This window comes from Seriola lalandi, unplaced genomic scaffold (genome assembly GCF_002814215.2).
Source record: "Seriola lalandi dorsalis isolate HSWRI2012SDOR001 ecotype SW California unplaced genomic scaffold, Sedor1 jcf7180002054524, whole genome shotgun sequence".
NCBI lineage: Eukaryota > Metazoa > Chordata > Actinopteri > Carangiformes > Carangidae > Seriola > Seriola lalandi.
Genome location: NW_019525077.1, coordinates 985807 through 1008778, shown reverse-complemented (window position 1 = coordinate 1008778; position 22972 = coordinate 985807). Strand labels below are relative to the sequence as shown.

The 22972-nt window shown below is 39.6% G+C and overlaps 1 long non-coding RNA gene across 1 annotated transcript in view; it reads right to left on the bottom strand.

Moving 5' to 3' along the window:
* The window catches only part of LOC111660958 (uncharacterized), a 75916-nt gene extending 57793 nt beyond the window's left edge, over positions 1-18123 (bottom strand). The window contains exons 1-3 of the long non-coding RNA XR_002761185.2: positions 18081-18123; positions 17644-17696; positions 15553-15650 (exon numbers count right to left, since the gene is read on the bottom strand). This is a non-coding gene — a long non-coding RNA (uncharacterized LOC111660958). The remainder of the gene's footprint in view (positions 1-15552; positions 15651-17643; positions 17697-18080) is intronic.
* Between the last annotated feature and the right edge of the window lie 4849 nt (positions 18124-22972).

Below are 22972 nucleotides of genomic sequence, written 5' to 3'. Positions count from 1 at the left end.
TTTTGGATGCGTCACTGATTTATACCAGCGATTAAACTTAACCAGTATCATGATACACAATTTACACAAACACAACTAATCAATAATGAGTATTTTCCATGGTCACATTAATTAGGCAACATGTAAGTTCATGTCAATTGGAATACTAATGGAATAATTTAACAAGCCGACCATGTAAACAACTTAATAAAGAATATTTTATTCAGAAAGGGTTCATGTATATGTCAGTGAATGATTCACCTACCATCCCTCATACTGAATCATTCAAACTAAATGAACTAGAAGCTATTTTGAGACTGACCAACTCTATAAAAATTGATATTGCTTATTCTTCATGGAAATTTCTCAGCAACCCACAAGATTAACTCTAATATTCATTGTAAATTGCTGTGCTTTTGCTAAGAGATGGGGTCTGGGACAAACATGTTCTGCTGCGACGATAAGGATGCTGAAAATAAATGAGAGCAGTATCTCTGCGCTGAAATCATCTCGGCGTGGTGCTTTCCTTTCTTGAAAGCAATTTCTTTAAAGATCTGTAAAGCGGTGAACTCTGCTCCGTCACATGATTAAGATATACTGTAGCTGTATTGTTTGTTTGTTTGAACAAAAGCAGGGTTGTTTCTCAACTATGTTTTGATTCTTCTGTTTATGAGAAAAGATGCAAATTCGTCATTTGTCTCCACAGGGGCAAAGGTGAGGCTGCACAATTTGTATTTGCCATTTTATGCTACACTGTTGTCCAGCTGTGTGGTAAGAATGAACAGATCTCAAAGTGTACTGAAACTATCCCAAACTGAAGGATGTTTACGGTCAAAGCACTACCTGCCAAACAGAAATTACTTTCAGCAGTAATGACCAGAAAAAAATATCCATTTTGTTTTATGATTAACACACTATACAGCACACTGTATTGCGAGTAAGGAATAGCGTGCAATTTCTCTATGTCTCTATGCTTTGACTTATTTTTTGCTGTATTCTTGGTCTACCTAGCTGAAAAGCTTGATGCTTGCCTTCTGTCTTTCTGCTCTATACACATTCAGTGACCAGAAAAAAAACAAAACACAAAACAAGAGACTGACTTTAGCACTTCAGCAGAGGAAACAAGGTTCCTATAGCAACCTGGTGTTCAAAATGTAGGCTTTAGTATATCATGCACGGTCAAGGCGGATGGTGCCAATATCCGAGTATTATGTTGGAAAAAAACTCCTTGAAATTGTTTCGTATGAATGTTCCTTGAAGTGTTTCTTGCGCGTCTTTGTACTGTAGCAGGATGTAAAGTCTTGTCAGAAGAGAAATCGTCTCTTTTACTGCATGTGGTATTCAGTGGCGGAGGTCAAAATGATGGCTGGAGGACAATTAAGCTTTGTGTATAGGCTGTTTGTTTTGTTGCATCAGTGTCATCTTTCAAAGTCTTATGTACACTGTCTTGATATTTTTGTGGTTATATTCCGTCATGCAAGATTCCAAACGAGGCAGCAAAAGTTTCAGTCTTTCCTTCATCCATTCCTTTCAAGATAAATAATGGCTACATCCTTTGGAGGATAGGGTTCTGCCGTAGACTACGAAGGCTAAACTGAAATGAGACAGTCTGGCCTGTGGAGGATTTCCGCTTTGCATCATGAATTGTATCCACCTTTATCGTTGTGTCACAAAGCGCCGCTGCTGTCACAGAGCAACCTTTAGTTTTTTTTAAGGCTGTTCGTTTTTTTAAACAGTTGTACCATTAGTGCTTGAACTGAGCTGAATAGTCACATTTAAAAAGTGTAATCCATCCATTACCAGCGTGCAATTAACCTTGGGATAGTTCAAGCAATGAAGGATCCATCCGTTGGAACCTTCGTTGTCCAGGAAAAGGAGGACTTGGTCTTCAAATGCAGCCTCTGAAGGACATGCCCCCTGAACTGGAACAAAGCTAATGTCAATGGGGGAATGAATCTGGACTCTGGAATCTGGAAGTTGAGCTTTGATGTCAAGGTTTTGAACCCCAGATACTAAAGGGGCCAAATATCTATCACATTTATCTACCATGAGCTGCCTGTCATTCGGCCGTCTTTACCACCTACCCCCTTCCCACATTAAGTTACAGAAAAGGAATGGGTGGTCTTTTGCAGGGGCAGAGGCTCCGTTTTTCTGGTCACTGAGCGTTTATTTCTTTAAAAAAAAAAAAAAGAAAAAGAAAAAAAAAGAGACCCTTTTTTGGTTTTGTATTGTTTTTTGTAGAGAGTATTGAATCAATGGAAAAAAAAGTTGTGGTTGTGTTTATGCTTTTTAAAAAAAACTGTCAAGCTCAATTCTGTCTTGCCTTTGTATCAAGAGATATTTCAATGTGCCCATACTGTGAGAGGGTGCACTTATGTTCTTGTGAACAGCAAAATGTCAAAATGGTCATTAAAAAAAAAAAAATACTGGTCTTAACTTATTAACAATAAAGTACTAAAAATCTCTCTCTGGCACAGCAATTGATTCAATGAGCGGGAAGAGAACAATCCAAAGAAACTGTGCAACACGCTGCATTTCACAGTAATTAGTTTCTTATATATAATCGTTCAGCAACTGCTGATTAATCAATGATCCAGCTTAACTCTTTCGACTCCGGTCACCTAGTGAGAGAGTCAGAGGACACAGAGCTTTGTTGAGACTTTTCCAAAGGTCATTTACTTTTTATCAGACAAAAGTGAATATTGAATTGAAAATGTAGTCTGCAAACATCTGAACTCTACAAGTTGTTCGCACTTTGTTTCTGTTTTTTAGTGAAGACGTGAATCTAGAGCTATGCAATTTGTATATGACGAAGATTTGATTTTCTTCATTCTTTATCACCTAATCTGCTAATTCAGGGGTTTTTCATTTCAAAGCACTTACTGCACAAATATTCTGCAAAAAATAATTTGTTAAAAAGTAGCTTCAACTAAGAAATACTTAATTTTACATGTTGTTGGCCAATTGTTCTGTAGATGGGAGACACTTAGTTTAGTTAGCTGATTCACAGAAACTGACATGCTCAACTGCAGATTACCAACAGGACATGTGAGATGTTGATGCAGATTATGGCTGATTGCCATCTGGCTATTTTCTAAAAAACTGGTGCAGGTGTGAAGTGCTGTGTGTTAATTATGCAACACACGCATCCAGATGGATTTTAAGAAGGAGAGGAGGAAGGAAGGGATTGTTGGTACAGCTTCTTGAAGGATGATGATTCAATGAAAAGGGGCTTCACATAGAGAGGCATCTGCTGCAGCAGACACAAAGTACAGCTGGTGCAAAAGGGAAAAAAAAAAATTCAATATCCTTTTTCCATTTTTTTTTTTTTTTTTTTATATGCACAGCACTTCAAATTTCCCATGGCTTTCTAAAAGGGTACTGAAAGGTTTTATTGTCACTGACAGCTGAGTGTTTGTACAATGTAAATAAAGTCCTACTAAAATGATTTAATGAGCCTGGTAATGACATTATTCAAGACTAGATTTAAAAAAACAAACAAACAATCAGGCAGAGGAATAGAGGGGATTCAAAACCTGGATCACTGGCTGTCAAGGTGCAGCCGAAGAAAACAGAATATCAATGTGTCAATATTAATCTCTTACAGGTTTAAAACTCAACAAATTCTAGACTTGTAAGTATAGAAACTGCTGCTGAGTTGCTCAACTGCTGTAACATATTCAGTATATATTATATATTTTCATTCTAAATCACAATAAAGCTTTTGTTTAGGTGGTGTCAAGAGGATTGTAAGATTAAGCTCCAGACGGACTAAGAGTGGGGATACAAAATGACATGGAGTATTTTCAATCTGACAACACAACAGGAAGGAGGAAACATCTGTACTGGTGCTGATGATTAATCTGATTTTCATCGTCATCGCGATGTGAACATGTGCAATAAACACATCGCAAAAAGACTGGCTGAAACGCAATGAATTAGAAAAAATAATTCTATTTACACACAATATACAAGTTTTTCAAGGCGCAGCGCCTGAGCCAAAGGTTAAGCTAATAGTAAACAAGCTAAAAGGAAAACTTTGTGTGTAGACTGCCGCTTAATTTGCCACAAACTTGCGTGTTCGTCAATGCATGACTGCCGTCTAGACATCAATCAATACATCTTAAGTGTCAATATGACAACTTTGACTATTTCATTTGTTTTTATTAACTCTCCACATGACATACGCCTGAGTGATGATCAGATCTTAAAGTGCTTAAAATGTATATAAATATCAGCTGGATTATGTCAACTGTGGATATTTTATTTAATCTGGGGAGAAACAGTAGCGGGCCGTTGTTCTGGTGGCTCTGGCAGCACTACACCTGTGGGATATGTTAACGTTACGTTACCGAATGAGCGAGAGAGAAAGAGGAGTGACCAAAAGGGCACGTCTTCGCTCACTGACTCCAGAAGTTTTATTCACCACTATATAAAGCAGCAGGATCAGAACCTGAACTAAACGACGTGTTCTGTGCGTCTGTCCATCTCTTCGGAGTGTGTGCGCTCACGTGTTGCAAGTGTCGGTTATAGACGTTAAACTGTGGCAGGCAAATTCAATTTAGAATTAATTTCACCTGGGCCACATTGAAGGACCAACTACTCGACTGACGTCCTTTGACGCAGTCCGATTAGTCCTGCCACAGTTTCATAGGCCCGTCCAGACCTGCTGTTAACATTAACATCGTCTCGGGTGATCCGATCACTAAGTGGACAGCTCTCAGTTCGTCAGTTCACACCTGGCATGCGTCTCCACATGCGTCTCGATTGACCACTTGTGATCGGATCTCTTTATATGTAAATGAACAGATATGTGTTGTTTTTAGCCAATCGACAGACGGGTCTGTTGTTAATGTACTTGTGTCAAGTGGCAACCTCCGTGGCTGAAAAATGAATTCAACACAGAAGGACCAAAAACTGCAGTTCTTTGAATGGCCACTTGAGTCTGGCTCCAGAAGCGAGTCAATCCCCATAGTCTCCCATGTTACAATGCACCAACTTTACAGCGGAAATAAAAATGTTTACAGCCTGGTACAAAAACAGTTTTGGTCTCAACAGCTAATTTCCTCCTTCATGACAACTGTAGGGGGGGGGGGGGTTATATAACTAACTCGTTTAAATTTTGTTTAAAAAGACTCGGCTCAACAGTCAGTGCGGCAGCTCGTCAGAAACCGATGGGCGACCTCACTATTTTCTAAAAAACTGGTAAAGTCCATCTTTATTTTCAGTCTATGGCGTGTGTGAAAGCGAGCGAGTGAGTGAGAGAGAGCGAGCGGGGCGCTATAAAGCGGGGAGTAGAGATCCAATCACAAGTGGTCAATCGAGACACATGAGGAGACGCATTTTAAAGTCAGGTGTGAACTGACGCACTTAGAGCTGTCCCCTTGTGATTGGATCACTGAAGACGCATGTTAATACTAGTGCTGACCAATTCAGCTTATTTTCATTGTCATCGCGATATGAACATGTGCAATAAACACGTCGCAAAAAAGATTTTAACGGCACTACTACTCTTACCGATACTGCTTATCGATCTGGTACTTTAACGTTACTCTTATCGATACTTTTTGAGGAAGTAAAAAAAACTTGATGCAAACACAGCACGTTGTCACAAGTTTGACAAATGTTTTGTTTGTTCAGCTCTAGTAAAGCAGAGCAACACTTTGGACCGTTTGGTTCTCTCCGCCATCGTTATCCATCTAAAGGTAAGCTTGAACTGGTGTGTGTGTGTAACCTGAACAACAGACCCGCCCCCCTGCCCTCCGCTCACACACACAGCAGGCAGAGTTCTGTGACATTAGCTGAAATATACATTCACAGACGGATATTTGACGGAGTTTGTGAAATAAATGTGCAAGATAATGTTTATCTAGCGGAGAAAAAAAAAAAAAAGACGCGACTGCTCCAGTACCGACAACAGAACCGTCAAGGTCGGACCTTATTGATACTGCAGTCTTGAATAATGAAGCCCCCGGGGCCCATTCAATACCAGGGCTCAGTATCCATCCCTATCCACCGCGGTTTGTTTTACACCAGCGTGCCACAGTTAACCTCATAGTGAGCTTTTATAAACAAGCTAAAAGAAAAACTTTCTGTGTCTAGACAGCAGCATCATTTGCCACAAACTTTTATAAACTTATAACTGCAGTCCGACACAGCAGCCCCCCCCCCACAGCAAAGTGTTCTGTGCACTTGTCCATCTCTTCGGAGTGTGTGTGCTCGCATGTTGCAAGCGTCAGTTAAAGTGGTTATATACGTTAAACTGTGGCAGGCAAATTCAATTCTGGATCAATTTAATATTAAAAATAATAAGTAATTACATTAATGGGAAAACAAGACAAATATTGGCTTGACATTTGCAAAGACATGAGCAATCAACCATGGTTTTAATTATCGTCGATCACTGATACCATCGTCCACCAGCACAACCCTAGTGTGAACGCACCCAAGATGCATTGAGAACACATTTGAGATCTGATCCCTCAGACCACATTGGGAGGTGGTCTGGGCCACATGTTGTCCACATTCCTTTAGCAGTGTGAACGCAAACGCGTCCTGGGCCACATTGAAGGACCAACTACTCGACTGACGTCCTCTGACGCAGTCCGATTAGTCCTGCCACAGTTTCATAGGCTCCGTCCAGACCTGCTGTTAACATCGTCTCGGGTGATCCGATCACTAAGTGGACAGCTCTCAGTTCGTCAGTTCACACCTGGCTCTAACATGCGTCTCCACATGCGTCTCGATTGACCACTTGTGATCGGATCTCTATATATGTAAATTAACAGGTATGTGTTGTTTTTAGCCAATCGACAGACGGGTCTGTTGTTAATGCGCTTGTGCGTGTGTCAAGCAGCAACCTCTGTGGCTGAAAAATGAATTCAACACAAAAGTACCAAAAAACTGCAGTTCTTTGAATGGCCACTTCAGTCTGGCTCCAGAAGCGAGTCAATCCCCATAGACTCCCATGTTACAATGCACCAGCTTTAAAGCGGAAACCGATGGGCGACATCACTATTTTCTAAAAAACTGGTTACGTCCATCTTTATTTTCAGTCTATTGCGTGTGTGAAAGCGAGCGAGTGAGAGAGCGAGTGAGTGAGAGAGAGCGAGCGGGGCGCTATAAAGCTGGGAGTAGAGATCCAATCACAAGTGGTCAATCGAGACACATGAGGAGACGCATTTTAAAGTCAGGTGTGAACTGACGCACTTAGAGCTGTCCCCTTGTGATTGGATCGCTGAAGACGCATGTTAATACTAGTGCTGACCAATTCAGCTTATTTTCATTGTCATCGCGATATGAACATGTGCAATAAACACGTCGCAATAGACTGTCTGAAACGCGATGAATTAGAAAAAACAATTTTATTTACACACGCCACGCCTGCAGGGTTTTCAAGGCAGCGCCTGAGCCAAATGAACCGGTAAAAAACCCACCGCGCTTTGTTGTCGGCTGCAGCCTCACACTCACACACAGCAGACAGCACAGGGGCGGACAAGATTTAAACACCAAGAAAAGCTACATATTTTATATTTTTTTGTGTGTAGACTGCAGCTTCATTTGCCACAAACTTTTATAAACTTACAGCTGCAGTCTGAGACAGCAGAGGGAGGAGGACGAAGGAGATGACCGATAGTGACCTTTGTCTGATTTTCATTCAGCTTCGCTGTATATATACACACTTCAATATTTGTTTATTTATTAAATATATCTATATATATATATCTATATATATATATATATATATATATATATATATATATATATATATTTATATATTTAATATCTCCATTGTAAAACTGAATAGTGTCATCGCACATCACAAATTTTCCTCCTATCGTGCAGGCCTAATCTGTATAACATCCAATGCCTTGAAATTAAAATAATTACTGGTTATTTCCTCCATATTTTACCAAAAAAAGGAATCATACAAATCACACAAATCACACAGGTCAATGAAGTGCTATTTTTTCCATTTACTTTGTCTCATTTATAAGCCTCGAGATACTAACAAAATTATTTGTGCCTCTCTGTTTCACTGATCACAATTTATGAAAGAGAGATCAATCTTCCGTTAGCTGTTTTAATCACAATAGAGTTCTTAAAAAGCAATAGCTCATGATAGCACAGGATTAAGAGGAGACACGGTGTCATACCACCACCCACATGAGCTGATAATCAGCTGGTTTCACCAGCTACACATGCAATCATCTAACATAGAAATGAATAGCAAGGCAGCTAACTGATATTCAGCTGCTGTAGTACAAAGTGAAAACACACCACTCACCATCTTTCAAACATCCATGATCTGGATATCTAAATTCATGTGCTATTATTTAACCTATTATTATTATTATTATTATATTATTGCTATTATTATTATTATTATTATTATTATTATTATTATTATTATTATTATTATTATATTACTTAACCATTTTCCAGCCATGTAGTACATCATTGGTGCTGAAATGATTAGTTGATTAATTTAACCTCTACAGCCATCGACTGTGTTATTGTTAATAATTATGTTTCTTTTTTTGTCAATTATCAAGCAGCTGAACAAGTCTCCAGCTATGCAGCTAGCAGCTACATGGGGCTATACTGTGCGACTATACTGTGCGACTGTCAGAATGCTAACATGCTCACAATGCTAACATGCTGATGTTTAGCAGGTAAAATGTTTCACCAAAATGTTCACCATCTTAGTGTAGCTTGTTAGCATGCAAATACTGCTTAATTAGCACGAAACACAAAGTGCAGCCAAGGCTGATGGGAATGTCATTTTACAGGTATTTAGTCACAAACCAAAATATTGGACAGTTTGACCTGATGAGTGAGTGACAGTGCTGTGTCGAGATATTTCAGTGGTGAAACGACGCTGTCACCACATTATCAAAGATGTCAAACTACAAACTACTACTTTTAAACTACAAAAATCACTACAAGAGCCCCCTTACATTACACTGCCACAAACAGCAGAAATAGTGGACCCTCATCTGGTTCTGCACACACTGCACTGGATGTAGTGGGCACCGTCCAGATGTGAACATTTTCATCCCTTTGCACTGACTGGGTGATTTCTCCTCATAACATTGAAGGGTATCTGTGTATTATTTTCAAGAGGAATTATAAAAAAGATGCAGACAGCTCACTGGTCCTCATTAATTTCTAAAAATATATTAATATTTATTAAAGATAATTGAGCAATTAATTATTAATGTAAATATATTCTTTAACTGCAACTCTTGCCACCATCTGTGCACATAACACCGATGAACAGTGCTGAGCCATGCTGATAAGCCCTTTGTTTTGTCTGCCCTTCCGAATGTAAATTGTCTGTGAGCATAGAAGCTGTGGTGAATAGAGCCATTACAGTGCGGCCTAATTACCATAATTCACAACTTTTCTGAAAAACAATGAAGACATCAGATGGAACAAATTCACAGGATGCATTGAATTCAATAAAAATGGGTATAATAACGCAGATAACAATGCAGGTCTTCTTCAAAACAAGTGCCCAGGACACGCACTCAATTTAAAAAAAAAAAATATGAAATTTAAGCCTTAAATTTCATATTTTGGGGTTTTATAAAGTTTTCTTGACAAAACAAGCAATATGAAGATGTCAGGTAAGGATGGGCATTTTCATCACTTCAGATAATAAACTAAAAATATTCATTTAGAAATAATTGAGAAATTGTTCATAAAAATAATCCCTAGCTGCAGCCCTTGTCGCTGAGTGCATTGATGAACAGTGCTGAGCCATGATGTAAGTGCCCCCCCCCCCCCCCCCAAAAAAAAAACCCAACACATTTCTGTCTCGCCTTCCCAATGTGAAGTGGCCGTCTGTCTGGGCATAGAAACTGTGGTGAATAGAGCCATTACACTCTAATTACCATAATACTCTGCCTGAAATAACATTATTCTGCCTAGGTGGATTTAAAATCCCCAGACACTGAGAATACAGCGGTGTGGCCTTTGCCCACCTGGTGCCTCAGTGACAACGACAGATGCCATTTGTCAGGAGCAGGAGAATGGAATCAATCTGGCTTTGTCTTTCTGTGTTAGCATGTTCTCTGCCTGCAAAGGTTTTCCTCTGGGTGCTCCCGTTTCCCTCCAGTCCAAAGACGTGCAGGTAAGAACTGCCATGTGTCCAAAGTGTACTCTGCTTGATGCCGAATTGATCCTGAGGGGAACATGAATGTCGGAGCCAAATATCATGACAATCCATCTAACAGATGTTGAGACATTTCATTTAAAACCACAAATGTTAACTTTAAGCTGGTACAAGAGGAAAAGTCAGGATTCTTCTTCCAGGTAATAATTTCATCATTGATTTCTCCAGTAAACTAGATTTTGCCTGCTACAAAGTGGTGGCCTGCTGTCCCTGCAGTCATGCTAGCAGCTGATTTTCTTGGTTGTATTCTCATTAGTATATGTTGGCCTGGATAGTCTAAATTGCTGCACTGCCTTTGTATAATGAATCAGCTAAGTAGCGCACATCTAACGGCCAGTTCCTGAGGCTGACCTTGGAGAGGCCGTGCTTTCAAACAGACACTAAAAACTGAAGAAGGATTTCTTTTTGTTGGCCCAACATCAACACATCCCTATTTGTTGGTATTAGACTCCTATGTGCCGCAGAAGCTACTACAGCCACTTTTTTAACTTGTCACAAAACAGCTGAGGCGAATATGTCAGCACGACACCACAGAATACAACTATCAACTGCATTATAAACCACACTTTATTAGAGTCTGCCATTCCCTGTTGCTGCTTGAATCAAAGCACACTGCTGAGGAGGAGAGAAAGCTGCTGCCACGAGTCAACCGGCTTCCCTGGGGGGCGAGTGTCGGGGAGAGGCAGCAGCTAACAGTGCTGGATGTTCAGATACTGCAGAGATGCCCATCAACTGGGATTGTGCTTTGAGAGAAATTCCACTTATCATGTATTTTCCAATATGATTATTAGTGTTGGGTCCAGAAGGAGCACGTTTGGTTATTAACTAAGAATTCTGAATATCACTGAAAAATCATTGATTTACAACTTTAAATTATTAACCAGTATTATTATGGTAATTAATATTAATTAATAAAGCGGGGCACCACCCCGAAACCGGGAACAACAACCAGACCAGTTTATAGTCTCATAACCTTAATAGTTCACTCCGAGTACTCGGTCTCTGGGATCAGTGACCGCGAGTATCTAATGAAGGATTAAGTTCGAGCTCAGACCCTAAATCAGTCACGGATCACAATAAACAGACACAATAATGACCAAAAGAGCTTCTCTTTAACCTACTGTGTGTGTGTGAGACAGAGACAGAGAGAGAGAGACAGAGAGAGAGAGACAGAGACAGAGAGACAGAGAGAGAGAGAGAGAGAGAGAGAGAGAGATGAGATGGCAGACGTGATCTGTGACGATCGCGTCCCGCAGGATCCAAGATGGCAGACGGGTCGGAGGGTGTTACACCACGTGAGCCAAAATGGTGGACGGAATTATGTCTTGGGTAGGGTCGGGTCCTCACCACACGTGTCTGACGGTGGAGAGACGTCGAATATATATATGTACATATATATGATGTCAGGAGAGATCGTTGATCTGCGTCTCTTTTTGGATCCGTAGTTTTGTGTTTAGTTAAACACGGGGGGGGGGGGATTTTGTACTGTATATAAATTAACATTCTTGAGCAGCAAACTGCAATAGCATTGTTTTTAACAAGTCATTAATGGTTGGTTTTAATCATTACCTCATGTAGAATTTAGTTAACTGTTTGCGGGCCCCAGGCTGCTAGCATACACAACACACCTGGGGCAACAACAGATGAAACTGTCTGTGATGGACTGTCACTAGATGTTTCAACAGACTGCTCTTGTGAGACATGCAAAAGACACGTTGCACCTGTGGCGACGAGCGCAACCGCACTTTTGAATGTTTCGTTCTCTCTGCCACTGTCACTAATAACAGGGTGTGTGTGTGTGTGTGTGTGTGTGTGTGTGTGTGTGTGTGTGTGTGTGTGTGTGTTGCAGCAGTATGTAAGAGAGCTGCCCCTGCTCCTCCCACACACAGGCTCTGAGAAAGAGATAAGGATATCTATTTTCTTTGTTTCTCCAGTGACGAGACCAGTCTTTAATAATTTACTAGGAGCACGTTCAATACCGGCTTTTGGTGCCCAGTTTATGTACTAGATAACAGGAATCGCTGTTTAGCTTAACAAATTAGTGATTCTGAAACATTTTCCAGCAGATCTAATGATGAAGCATCCCTAAACATCTGTGTAATTGTCTGCAACTTGGTAAATTTTGTGCAAAACAATCGTTCTACACAGTAAGAGACCAGCAAAGATCTGCCTGACTGGAAACAGTCCGACTGTTTGGAGCAGCATACTGATGAACAGTAGGAATTCTGCATGAGAAACTGAGAAATGTCTATAGACATCTAAGAGTTTAAGAATACTTTGAGTTGCAAATCAAACATTATACGAGTTTATGTAAAATAAGTAATCACTGGATATGAGCCAAGCAGCCTGTGTTATATCCCACAAGCTACTGTGCGACTTTGAGGCTATAAAAAGGGATAAATTCAGCTAAAGCTTTAGCGTCACTGTGTAATTATCTATTCCAACATATAATGATACTTTTTCTTTAGGCTAAGATTAGTGGCTGCAAGGAGCACACATGACTTAGCTGTGGGATTATATACTGTCGACAATTAACCACACGAATCTACAGTCGGGGGCGATGTCACCCTCACAGCAGGTACACACTACGCACATAAATTCACTCCATCTGCAGCAGTTACACATGTTCCTGGTCTGTTCTTGGGACTAGATACTAGAATATCAAGTTGGTTCACTCTTCCTATGTCAGAACCATGTAAGGATTGAGGAATTTGTCTTAATTTTCTGCAGGTGGAGGAGTGAGCAGCATGTTTCGCGTATGCTCCTTCAGGCTCATACTGCTTGCTTTCTCCACTTGCAGATAATGTGTCCAATATCAAGAAGTTTGAAGTTTTTGGCACGTAATAATACCTATATTCAGTTTTGTTGACTTGTGGTCATAAAAAACTCATTTAGCTCATATTACAATGTTCCCCAAAAACAAAAACATGATGTATAAAACTACCAACCCCTCAGTAGAGTACAATGTATGGCTCTGTTCACTGGGACTTAATGCTAGATTAATTCCTTAGCTGGTATATCTGACAAACTATTAGCAACATCTAAGTTTATAAAAAGGATCGGCTCTGGAAAGTCTAAGGCTTTATCTGAATTCTCTGCTTCTTTAATATATAAAATCTCCATGATATCAGATGGAATCACACTCGGTAGTTTTAGAATACGCAAGTCCTCAATCAAAACTTTATTCTATGCAGGTACAATAAGTGACAGGTATGTACGCAAGATATCCCAGAAAGTGAGATTCACGCTTTGTCTTTTGTTTTTCTCCTCCAGGTCTCTGTGTTGCATGTTCTGAGACAGAGAATTACAACACTGACCTTCACAAATTCCTTTTGAAATTTGTGCTGCCCGTTTATTGCTTGGCCTCACATGATGCATTATGGGGCTGTCTCTCTAAACACAAAGGTAATAACAATTTTCATATAACCTCTGACCTGTGGAGGTATTAGGAACACCATACTAACACTGGGTAAAGCCTCCCTTCTCTCTCCAAACGGCCTCAGTTCTTTAAAGCATGGATTCGACTGGAAGCTGGAAACAGTCATTTGAGACTCTGCTCCATGTTCACATGATTGCATCACATAATTACTGCATATTTGTCAGTCTGGCTATTTTCCTCTGATTTCTCTCATCAACAAGGCATTTTTTTTTTTTTTTTTTTTTTTTTTTTTTTGCTTGTGGCTCCATTCTGAGTAAAAACAATCAAAAAAATCAATGAGATCACAGTTTTCTCGACGCTCACTGCTTCATTAGGTGTAATTTAAACTTGCAGACATGTCATCAGCACTGAGATAAGGTAATTAACCCTGTTCGTACCCGCCCAATCCACAATGAGACAATCATTTAATGAGAGAACCGTCCAAAAAAAAAAAAAAAAAAAAAAAAAAAAAAGCTGTGAAACATAATTGGCTCCTATGTTCCCAGATGTTCATCTGACTATAAAGATACGACAGAGAAGATGCAGATTTTTTTATTCCACCTCCTGTCGTGTTAAGTCTTTTTTCCTTTGCCAGAGAATAAATCCTTGTTTTCTCGTCTATTCCATTTATATTCTCAACACCCGTCCTTCTTGAATATGTCTGAACATCTTGTTGTGAATATAATGAATGAAGAATGATTTGCTCTCTTGATAGATACCATTGTGAATACACTGATTTGTCCTAATTAGGGCCTGGGAAGAGTACAACAAAAGATTTTGTGAGTGCTCAACCACGCATGGACTCACTCACATCTCTATGCTGAGTTTTAAGCCGAATGATGAAATCTTGAGGGACTGAGTGGTGGGAAACTTACAGTAAGAGATGACATCCTGATGCCCCAAGATACCAAGTGACCTGATAAAACCTTTGCAGTATTTAAGTCTTTTTGTCAAATTTCATTATTTCAGAAACCAACAGGAACAGCTGCTGTTTCTGGAATCCATACATCTTACAGTGATCAAACCATTGGCAACACAATAAAAATTAAAAAAATATATATAAATACCAATTAGCAGGAAATTACATGACCGCCCTGCCAATCTATGTAATGGATGTTGTGCATACTTTTGTTTGGCAGATTCTCTCCTTCTCATTTATTTTTCCTTTACATCGATTGTCAGAATAAATGGCTGTGTAGGATGCAGGTGGTCACTGTACGTGGAACAAACAAGAGATTCTACTAAAGATGTGATTCATTATGCTAAAATACATTACAATTTACAAGAGGAAGCTATAGCTTTTGTGGGAAGAGGGGGTTGAAATACCAACAAACAAGAACAACCAGCAAAACTTTCCACTTACAGCCAAAGACTCTCTCAGACAGTTTCCTCGGCATTTTGTTTCTATTTTTCTCAAATTTTGGAAAAGGCAAATCCCACTCACACCACTGGTACTTTTTTTCTATTCACCAAGCAAATGAAGATTCAAGCCATCAAACAAAACAGTCGAGTTTCAGACAAAAAAAAAAAAAAAACCTTCCAACAATGCTCGAAATACCTCAGCAGAGTAACCTGCTCGACATGGATTGGGAGAAAAACGTGTACAATACAAAGCGATCACAAAACAGCAGCTCTGTAACAGCTATGGAAGTAACCGAATATATAATATGTCATATATATCATATAATGAAATTACAATTTATGATTGCAGGTTTTTTATCTACAGCAAAGTGCTTTCACCAACAGCCACTCACAATACCCAAACTAATATTTCAGAAACACAAAAGTTAAAGACAAAGAATGTGTTGTGATTTCAGAAAAAACACAGACTGGCGTAGTTTGAATAATTTTTGCTGTGAGCTAATGCACTTATCTACAGCTCCAGTCAAATACACCCACAATTAAATACTAAGACAAAACAATTCAAGCAAGAAAATTAAATAACCAATTTAAAATTGGTAACATTTATTCATACCTAATCTGACGCAGCCTGGAGGTTGATGATCTTTCTTTAGACAACTTCTGTTGCTGCAGAAGGTTCTGGTCAGGTCATAAGAACGTTGGTCCAGTCGCCTGCAAAGACATAAACTAGTTACAAAAAACATCACATCCTCTGCACTGACGACTATTTGGTACTCGCCGACTGAATGATGAGGGAAGAATGCAGTGTTCTGAATCTACTAACAAGCAGTCAAGCTAACAAGTTGCACTTGGGCTACATATTGTTATATATTGCTGAAATAAGGCAGATGGCTTTTGTTTTTGTTTTTCCTTTTGTCGCTTCTCGTCATTCACAGAAATCATTTTACAGGACATCTCGTACGTGACCAAGAAAAAAAAAAAGTGTTTCTTTGTGTTACTCATTTAAAAGAAAAACCTGATGAGAGCAGAAAAAGGCTTCATGACTTTAAACGTTACATCTAAATTCAATGATCCTGAGGTAGCAAGCAAATGTGTTAATTGAAGAAGCGCTCATCTCAGTTTCAGAAGATAAATGGGATGAGTCTGAATTGTGTGACATTAGCACACTAGTACTTTTTGTTTCACAATAAAAACATTTTCAAACCATCATTTTATTCCACTCCAACGCAATAAAAAACAGTAAACTTTAATGAAATGAAATATCAACCTTAAAAGGAAAAAGAGCAGAGGTACTACAGTATGTTTAAAGAGTGACTTATTTACACCAGAGGTTTTCTCCTTCAGAAGCCCAAAAAAAACAATTCATATCCATTCCCTCACTCCCCCACCCGGCAGGACACGCCCTCCAGTTCGACAGTCATCCACAAACTAAATTGATAATGAAACAAGATAAACAAGTTTATAAGGAAATCATGTTTTACTATGACTGGAAACGTTTTTTCAGGATGTGCAGAAACTGTTGCCCTTTGTCAGCGGAATGGCTGCTGTCCTAGTTTTCACTTAAATCTTTTGGGGCATGTCTTGAATTGTTATAATATCACCATATCAAAAGAACTTCACTTTGCATATTTTAACAGCACTCGTATACTACAACCTTTGAAAGGTTAGCCCCAGTTTGCACTAAAATGAAATGTAGATCAAGCTGAAACAAGCAAATTATGATGGCAGAGTATTCAGAACCCAACTCGGCCACAGAGAGAAAGAGAGAGAGAGAGAGAGAGAAATCTATAAAGCCCAGTTTGGAATATTTGAATCAGTAGATGACAAAAAAATTGCATTTAAATGACCCTATACAAGTAGTTATGACTCTTGTTGTATTAGTTTGACTTTGTAAAGGACATAATGTGCTAAGTTATGTATTTGAATGGTTTGAAACCGTGTATTTTTGTTTTGTTTTGTTTTTTAAAAGGAGGAATAATTTTTGGGTAATTTTGACAGTCCTACCTCTCATGTATTAACATACATTCAAGTCACAAGGTAACCACTGGTTTCGCTAAAAGATAAATTCACTTTTGATGCCTGAAAATCCCAGAAGGTTATCTTAAACCAGACTGTCACTAGAATCCTAAAAACACTCTTCTCAAGTGTGCACCTGTTTCTGAATCAAAACAAAAGATGGCAGCCCAAAAATCTCTATTCATCTTTTTTCAAGTACATAGTTAGAAGAGTCCTTTGTGATTCTGAAAATATCACCACAACAGCGGTATGAGTTTTTCCAACGACCTTCTGGGTTTTCTAATCACCAGTTAATTGTGTTGAGTGTTACCTCTGTGACCCAGATGTGTGCTCAAACATCACGGGCACAAACTGGGGCTTGGGGAACATATAATTTTCCATCACTGAAAATCCTGAATTACGGATTTCAAAGTTTTCCAGTATGTGCACAAATTGTCACCCTTTAACACTTGAAGAAAACTTGAACCTTTTCCTGATTAATGACAGCTGCTTCACATTTTTCGTATTTTAACACACACACACACACACACACACACACACACACACACACACACACACACACACACACACACACACACACACTATAAATCTTTTCAGGGGTACACCATAATCATTTAAGGACAGCCTACAGCTAACAGTACTGAACTTTTATATAAAGTAACAGACAGGTGTGAAAAGCTGAACTCACCAGTCATGTAACTAGGTCCATCAATGCATCTCACTTGTTAGCTAGTCTGTGATCTGTATGAGGAGACAGAGAAGCATAATGTGATAACTTCAGGTGCACTGATCTCCCACAGTCCGTCTCTGTTGTGTGGTTGCCCTCTTTAGTTATCCGTTACCAGTTACCAAGCCATTAACCAAGTTAAGTTCATTTACACCCGACACTTCCGGCACCAGAGCAGGGCTACTGAGAACCGAGAACATGCTAGCATGCTAATAACAAGCTACAGCTAACTACATACAAGACAGTACAAAAACTACGAAACTCATGAATATTTCTTTTTTTCTAATCAACAAAAAACAAGCTCGACCTACCAAAGTAAACCTGCATGAAATTATGGCTATCACACTCAAATTTCTCAAATTAATCGATTATAAATGAGTAAATTTGGAAATACTCACGAAGTAATTAAATGATCCAGCTCAGGTGTATCTTGCCTTCTCGCCGCAAGTTCGTTTGTTCGTTTCTGACATGCGCAGTAAGAGACTGCGCAGAAAGGGTGCACTTTTAATTCCACCCCGCGTACGCCGAAACTCCGTGTACTCCCTATTCAATTGTATTAAACGAGTGATTTACTAGAATAATAAATACATGATAAACTGTCTGAATACATTAATGGCAGCAAAAAATAAGTATAACTAAAGCAACTGACATTCCCAATGTACAGTAACTTAAAATGTACAGTAAAAGTGACATTTCTCAGCTGTATAATCGATTCTCTATTGAACAAACCTTTACAATACAACTAGAAGAACATACTTGTGTCATGTTTCAGTCTCTTTCCCTCTGTGCTATTCATACAGTGCACTCCTGTTGTTGTTACCTTGGTTCGTACTTCAGCTATACTTACCTGTTGTCTGTTGCCATTAAAGTGACCTGGCTGCACCAGGCTGCACCAGGCTGCCTGTGTGTATATGCTCCAACCACCAGCTATTAATAACATGTCCAACCTTGGAAATTTGAATTCATGTTATTTCATATAAAAATGTCATGGCTATCAAATTGAAATAAGTCTTTTTGGAAATATATTAAATTATCTTTTGTCCATTGTTTTTATGTATAATTTGATTTCTTTTCCATTTTAGCGACCTAAATCACTTTTATTATGTGCAGTCTCATTCAGTAAATCATCTTTTTCAAAGAGTAGTAGATTTTGACTCATGTTGCACTATCTGGTGCAAACAGTCATTCAATCAGACTTAATCAGTATAGCACTTTTCATGCAAACAACCAAAACAATACCCACACCTCCCCCCAAAATCATCATGCACCAAGCAAACATGGAGTGCATCACAGGATTATCACTACTTCTACAAAACCCCCTACATTATTGCAAACCCCATTTAATGCATCAGGAGTAAGCAGAGCTTCATAAGATGGCTCACCACAGTTCATCTAATAACTCAGATTATAGAGAAGCTATATGCTGCAGGGTACAGCGAGGGGAGCAGTGAGGCTGAATTAATGGACTGCATGAATAAGCACCAGCTCTAGTGGTGTGCAGTCTGAGCAGCCATGCACGCAGAATCCACAACACAGCTGATACTCCAATGTAGACTGTGCCATTCAGGTCCAGCAGAGTTTACGCCCACTCACTCACTATCCAGTCACTTTGAATAGTGTTGGTTCACAAGGGAAACAGTTGCTTGGCCAAAAATCACGTACTGAAACACGGTTGTTTCCTAGCAAGCGTGGTTATGTTGATTTGCAGGTCAGAAGATGCTCAGTGAAGCGCTGAGCTTAATGGAAAGCTGGTTACAGGAGTCTGTTTCAATAGCAGTTAATGTCTATACTTCATGCGCTTCATAGTCATTTAAATGCTGTTGAAGCAACGGTTTTCAACTTTGATGTTTTAAATCTATTTCTGTCCAACCAAATCAAACTCGGTTTTAACCTGGACAGCTGGACATTTAAAAAAAAAAGCCTCACACGCTGTTGTTGCTGAGCAAAAATAAATCTCTTTCTGGAGAAGTCCTGGAGAAGAGATGAGGAAATAAAATGACCTGCAGACAAAAAATATAAGGACGATGACACAATGTGCTACAAAATCAGAAAACAGAAATACAATTTAAAAAAATATGAAACATATCTCTAATACAATCAAGTAAAGATTTTATCAAAGAAAAAAATAATCAAGATTCAAATAAACCCCATGACATCGACAGCCACAAGAGTTTCTGCAGGAATGATTTGAATTCACAAGAACAAGAAATTTTAAGATGAAAATCATCACATCAAAGTTAACTTGATTAGGGGTGAGTAGTTGTTGAAAACTGATTTGTTTAATATGGAAATGCATGAGCTTGATTCAATAGCAGGAAGCAATGATACAATTAAAGAGAATCATTTTTTTCTTTAACTTATTTTCATTGTTTTGAATTTAATTTTGCTTCATATGATCTTATTTCACATGTAGAAGAGCATAAGTACGGACACAGCTGTACAGAGGGAACAGGCCATAACAACCAGAGATGATCAGTGCAGAGGAAACAGTGAATTCTCACAGCTAAACAGCGTGGGACTGTGTGGAACAGCTGTATTGTGTATTTCTTTCCTGAAACAGACGATCCAATAATGTCGCCCAGTGCAGTGTGCAAAGCAGCTACTGTGTGTGGAGTAGCTGCTTTGCACGTGTGCGGAGGTGTGAAAGAAGGCAGGGCTCGAACAACACTGCTGAACAGAAACATTAGTGCAGTGAACAACCCATATGCAGCGAGGGTCGCAACCCTTCATTCTCCCACCACAGTGGGAGACCACGGTTCACCCTCACTGAGCATGAGAGTCAAATCAAGAGATCCCAGTCTCCTGAGCGCTGAGAGGCATCACCAGGCAGTTTCTATCTTATCTATTGTTTCTAAACAAATCAGTTTAAACTCTGACAATGAAAATCCACACTCGAGCACTTGGGGAACGTTATCAGGTTGTGTTACTGAAGAGCTGTAATTTATTTTTACAGGCCAAAGCATGAAATTTGTCAGTTCCCACTGAATGAAAATGAATTTATTTGCTACAGTAAATGTTGATGGATGAGGGATATGAATAGCTAACGACCCCTGAGGTGTCTGTGTCTGCAGCCACACCTTTTGCATTGCACTGTGGTCCACTGAGGCTACTGCGTGTAGAGAAATAGACTAACTGCCACTTGCATGATAGATTTGTCGCTGTGTCGTGTGGTTACAAGACAGTATACAGATTTTCACCATAACCATTGTGATACATTCAGAAATGCACCTGAGTTCGTATGAAATATGTTTTCTATTAACACCCAACACCTGCAGAGTCCCAGATGTGTCCTGGAGTGTGTGGTGCAGATCGCAAATTAGCACCAAGAGACAAAGCCAATTTATGGAGCGTGGTGAGGCAGAGGCAGCTGAAATTATTTTGTAATGTTAGATTGTCAAAGTTCCTGTGAGTTTAAAGGGAATGATGTCAGGTACGTCGGGGATATCGGTGTTTGTGTGTGAGAGAGAGCCAGGTATGTTAGTTACTGTCAGTCATAGTAGTGATAAAACATTTGAACATAATAAAACTGCACATGTGCACCAGCTTCAACAATTGAACTATGTGTGTGTGTCTATGTGTGTCCCTGTACTTGTATTGTTGTTACAACTAACCCACCAGACTCTTGCAGCTAGCTTACCTTACAGCTAACAGCTAAAACATTAGCACTGACAACTTGCAAGAAAGATATCCACATAAACACACAATAAACATGATTTAGGTTTGGAGCCGTCAGTCTGTTCTTTCAGCAAACAAAGGACAAACACTCATCACACCATCAACGACTTTGTTCCACCAAGAGTTTGTCACAAAAAGCCTTGCATGTCTTCCAGGCCAAGCTATCTCATCGAAAAATGTTGGCAAGCTCGCGCTCAATCAGACAAGCTCACACAATCAGAGACAGTCATGCAAAGCTTCACACTGGCTGATCCCACTTGGCAGCCTGCCACAGGGACGGACTGCTACTTTAACTGTGCACAGTCGGAAAAAAAATGTCAATACGAAAACATTCATCTGCTCTGAGTGAATGCATAGAGTTACCACAGCAACAATGAAATCACCTGTGAATGGTTTTTTTTGGTTTGTTTCAGAATGACACAGCTCTTGTGTCATGTTGCTGATTTCAGATCTGTGATGTGTAGCCCAGCACACCTGTGACAGATACTGCTCTCTGCAACACACACGCACCTGAAAACACACATTTCTACTGTGACGATTTACTTCTCCAGGCAGCAACAGACAGAAAATATCTACACATTTGAAATAAAACACTTTAAAGGCCTGCACAAACAAACTATTTCCTACTAAGTTTAGAGATGTTTTGCTTCTGTCACATGACTGCAAGAGTCTATTTCTGTTTTTCTCTCTTGAAGTGGGAAAAAAGTTAGAAAAAAGGAAGATCACGACTCGGGGCTTTAAAGAACATTTTTAACGTCAGCTACTGCAAACAAGCTGAAAAGTCTCCGCTGAATGTTTGTATGTATGGCCAGAAGTATGTGGACACCAAGAGTTGGTGTGGGCAGGTACCTGCACCACTATCGGCAGTCTTCAACCAAAACACAAACAAACAAACAAAAACACAACAAACAACTGCTATTTCCTGCATTTATACACGTGTGCAGGGGCGGAGCGGAAATCAAATTCAGCCCCAAACGACGTGGACTGGTTCATCTGGAGACACTGTCATGTGTAGCCTAGTGTAACAAGAATTGTGTAGTAAACAAAGGTTAAATACATGAATTGACAACACTGATACATAATTTATATTTATATAATTTTGTAATGTTATAGTCAAATTCTTCTTTAAGCAATTCAATTACAGTGACAGTACAGTACAGCAGTAAATACAGGACCAGATAGACTATCTGCCTTCACTGAGTGTTTCTGTAGTGAAATCCTGTAGATCTGCGCTGATCACACACACTTTGGGGACTTTAAGTGCCACATTAGAATTTCTGGTGAAACCGGAGAAGAGAACGAAGCTTTACAACATTATCCTGCTAAATAAACTCAGACTAACTTCCTGTGGTCTTCTGCCTACTGCTTATACTGTAAAACTCGACTGGTGTTTACACTGGACTTAGTGGGAGCTGTGGTCCTGAGTCTTCCCTGCTGTCTGCTGTTGGGACTCAGTCATTCAATAGACCAAATGTTTCTTTGCTCCACTGGACAAAGGAATTCACACCCCACAGTTCCTCACGGTTCACACCTGGGGATGACCCTTCCCCCCCACGGACCCCACTGGCCAGCCAGTGTGGGCCAGCGTGTGACATGTGACCCCCAAGGGTGTCAC